General features: G+C 32.2%; 1 long non-coding RNA gene across 1 annotated transcript; it reads right to left on the bottom strand.

Annotated features, from left to right (window-relative positions):
* Positions 1-814: 814 nt before the first annotated feature.
* LOC111882017 (uncharacterized) lies at positions 815-3,346 on the bottom strand. The gene is made up of 5 exons (XR_002847021.3): positions 3,106-3,346; positions 2,963-3,017; positions 2,254-2,383; positions 1,550-1,946; positions 815-1,470 (listed from the first exon to the last, which is right to left on the bottom strand). It is a non-coding gene; the product is annotated as an uncharacterized LOC111882017 (long non-coding RNA).
* Positions 3,347-3,867: the final 521 nt, after the last annotated feature.

The following is a 3,867-nucleotide window of genomic DNA, read 5'->3' as shown; positions in this document are numbered from 1 at the left end:
TGTCACTAGAAAATAAAAAACCACCCTGAAGATCATAAGTCAATCATAGTGGTTAGGTGACCCATCGCCCAGTAAGACCATACGGTTGTTGTCCGAGTGTACTTCAAAATCATGACAATTACTTGCATTTTTTTTAAAAATGGTTTTATACATACGTTTTACAAATATAGTTATAAAAACATGGTTTCATGAATACTGTATGCATCTAAAAATTCATGTACCCTTTTGTAAAATCATATCACTTGTTATAAAGTTTTTTAGGTTTGAAATAAAACTTCATTTTATTTACCATTATCCGTTATAAATTATAAACTAAAATTCGATATGTAAAGTTTAGTCGTAGACCGTTTTAAGAACCGACTATAGTCTTTTATAAAAAAATTCATTTTATCCTAATGATTTGTAGTTTTGGATGAGTTCTAAAATCAAAATTTTAAATTTCATTTTAATAATCTAAACTAGATGCGTTCCAGCGCGTTGCGCTGGTCAGAAACGATGTTGTGTGGGTCAGAATGGTGCATGTGTGTTGGAATCAATGTTGAAGTATAATATTATATAAGGAGGATGAAAATAGACATAGTTCTGAAAGTAGTTTGCTATCTCTTGTGTTTAACTAAAAATTAAATGCAAAAATAACATATTACTTGTACTTGAATAAACAACACTCAAACCTATCTAATACAAGTGATGAAGAAGTAAAAGCAAGTTCTTGCAAATTCCATTGAATTTGAATTCAACAATTCTATTAAGATGTTGCCTGTGCCTCTGGCTGTAACTGATCAAAAGGTCTGGTTGTAGCTGTTTCCTAAAAAAAATATGCACATAAAATTATATATAATAATAAATACGTTAAAGGAAAAAAAAACCATTTTCGAGGATTAATATGGTAAAGTTTGCTATCATATTTTGGATTTTAAGTGGTGGGACTGGAGGTAAGCGATTTAGGGTTCCCCATTTCAAATAAAACAAATCGAAATTGTGCACATGGAAGGCATCTCAAAAGCAGGCACAACATAACCCTCCTTACTTGACTCAAGTGCTTGATGTTGATGTAATATGTACAAACAAGACCTTACCTTATGGACATAATATAGACAAGCTTAAAACCTTATTACCGTCATCATTAACCCTATTATAACAGTCATAACTGTAACTGCCTATTTTTTATTAGATAATGGACTTAATTAATAAGCTAAGCCAAAAATTATAGATTAATGTATTAAAATTGAATAAGCTTGTGATTTTTTTAAATGTAAGTGTAAAATGGTCATTAAATACAACAAAAGAAAATGAAGATAAGAAAGTAGGTTACCAAATGAGGAATAAATGGATAACAGAACTATATCACCGAATGCACATCTGATTTGGGTTCGGTTGGATTCATACCAAAACCTCTCCAAATTTCCAAATAGCTTGAGGCTAGAACGCCTCATCTGATACCAATGCTTCTAAATCATCACCAGTTATAACCTAACACATAAAAATTTGATTAGATTTTGAAATAAGCCAAAATTATTAAATGAAAAATAAGGTTTTTACTTTTTAGTACCTTTTTCATTTTAGCTATGAATTTAAATCCCAAAAAAGATCATTAAATTCCTTTCCATCAATGTCGAGCAAGGGTATATCGGATATAACAATTTGAAGCCATATCGATTTACATAAAAAAAGTGGAAGAAAATGAACTAAAAGAAGGAGGGTTAAGGTTCAATACCCATAGCCGATTGAGCAATTGGAAAGGAATCTAACTACCATCCATTGACCAGATTGATATACCTCAACTTTCTCAACGACACCATGTTCTTCAAAAACCTTTTGGAGTTCATCATTGTTTGTTATGTGAGGGATGTTACCGACGTATCGTCTTCTGGCAACTTATGTCTGACGATTTCTCCTAATGCTGCATTTGAAGGTTTTTCAAGTCCTGCTTTTTCCAATTATACTCTCTGCATACATGAGTTCTAATAAAACCACTTGTAAGAAGAAGAAAAATAATCTTTGGATTGTTTTTTTATTAAAAAATCTTACTACTTAAACCAAAATAAATAAAATAGATTTGGCCAAAAGAAAAAGGATATATAATTATATAATGAGTTACACAGTTAGTTAACCCTTCAAAACATTAATAACACTGATAATAATACCAACAATTTTCCAATCATTTCTTAATATATCTGTATATCATAACATAATAATTTTGATTAAAAAGTTTTGTAATGTAAATAATTTGAGGTAGTGAAATTAGTTAATTACCTTGAAGGCCGTGTTTGAAAAGAAACAAAACATTGAAAAGGCCTAAAGATTTCTGCATTTGTGTTTGAGTCATCCCCACCAATGACCACAAGTCCATCCAAATCAAGCTTCTTAACTGTTTGTTGAGCTTCTTTAAACAGAAAAAAAAAAGAATCCTAATTAATTCCTTTATGAAATTTACATTAAATAAACAAAACTATCACCCGTTAAGAGTTTTAACCTCGATTTTCTACTTCATGGTGAATAAAATTTTAACATTATCACGTCTAAGGTGAATTTAGATAACATTTCAAGAATAAACACTAAAATTTTCATAAATACATCATAATATCAGTAATTACATGATAAAGGTTTTGAAATATATTTATAAGGAACAGACAGTGAATTTAGATAACATTTCAAATCAATAGCAACGGATAATGATATACTATTACTTCCTTTTTATGGAAACCAATAATATTCTTTATAATGGGAAAAAAAATTCATTCCCAATCATAATCCTTGATATAATCGCTACCATGCCTTAGTTTGATTAAAGATTGGTATAGTTCACAATTAAGGTAGTCACTTATTCATCTCATAATATCTTTGAGTGCCTTATTTACCTTTGATCGACTAATAAACATAGACTTTAGTAATTGAAAGTAGGAAATTGACACTTGTCTTTCAAATGTGGGTTTGTTTCAATTAGCTTCTCGGGCATACTAACCAATATAGGCCTTGCTGTCTTTGTATCTGTTAACTTAAAAAGCTGTTGATTCTCCCTGAAAAATAAAAAATCAAAAATATAAAAATATTGGATGTATGTATGTATTTATGATTCATGATTGGTAATATAAAGTTGAAAGGTACCTAAAATCAAAAATATTGGATGTATGTATGATGAAAAATAATCAGTATTCTTCAATGTTGCATTTCATTGAGCATATGGTGTGCACCAATGAATTAGTGAGGTAAAACATACCACCCACATCCAATAGGAGGGAACAAATATAATAGAAAGAAGTGGCTTATAAAGATGTCAAAAATTGAAGCCGATAATGGAAGAAGTAAATAAAAAACCAATACCCCTTACAAATTAGCACAAAATCCAATAGTTGATAGGATAAGAGAATTTGTGACTTGAAGACGACAGGGTGGTGGTAGAGAGCAACGACGTATAGGGCTGTCCTAGAGAGGGACTATGCATAAGGGTCTAGGGCGGTGGTAGAGAGCAATGATGCATAAGGCGGTGCATTTAACCGACGAATCTAAATGCCAGTGGGATTCTCTGCACTTGCTGCCTGCAACAACGTCGTATGCTTCTTTCCACTCAGTCATCGCCGAAAAACTGTACATGAGAAATTTGGAAAAAATTAACCGTAAAAGGTTTATAGAGGCGATGAGCTTCCTTCATCGGTAGAACCCAAACGGTGGAGCAAGCCCATGGCAGCGCATGAGGGTATTGGATGACATAGGAGGTGGATGGGTCAGATGGCTTATGGTGGCGGTCGTGTGACGATCTGAAGACACATAGTAGGCTGATGGTGGTGGTAAAAGATGGATGAGTGTAGGGAGAAATGGGTTCTGATAGAAATCAGATTAAAAGAAGAAGGAGCCGGTAGGTGGAACGGC

The sequence above is a fragment of the Lactuca sativa genome, chromosome 9 (genome assembly GCF_002870075.4).
Source record: "Lactuca sativa cultivar Salinas chromosome 9, Lsat_Salinas_v11, whole genome shotgun sequence".
Classification (NCBI taxonomy): Eukaryota; Viridiplantae; Streptophyta; class Magnoliopsida; order Asterales; family Asteraceae; genus Lactuca; species Lactuca sativa.
The sequence above is the reverse complement of the archived record's forward strand: the minus strand, read 5'-3'. Positions and strand labels throughout refer to the sequence as shown.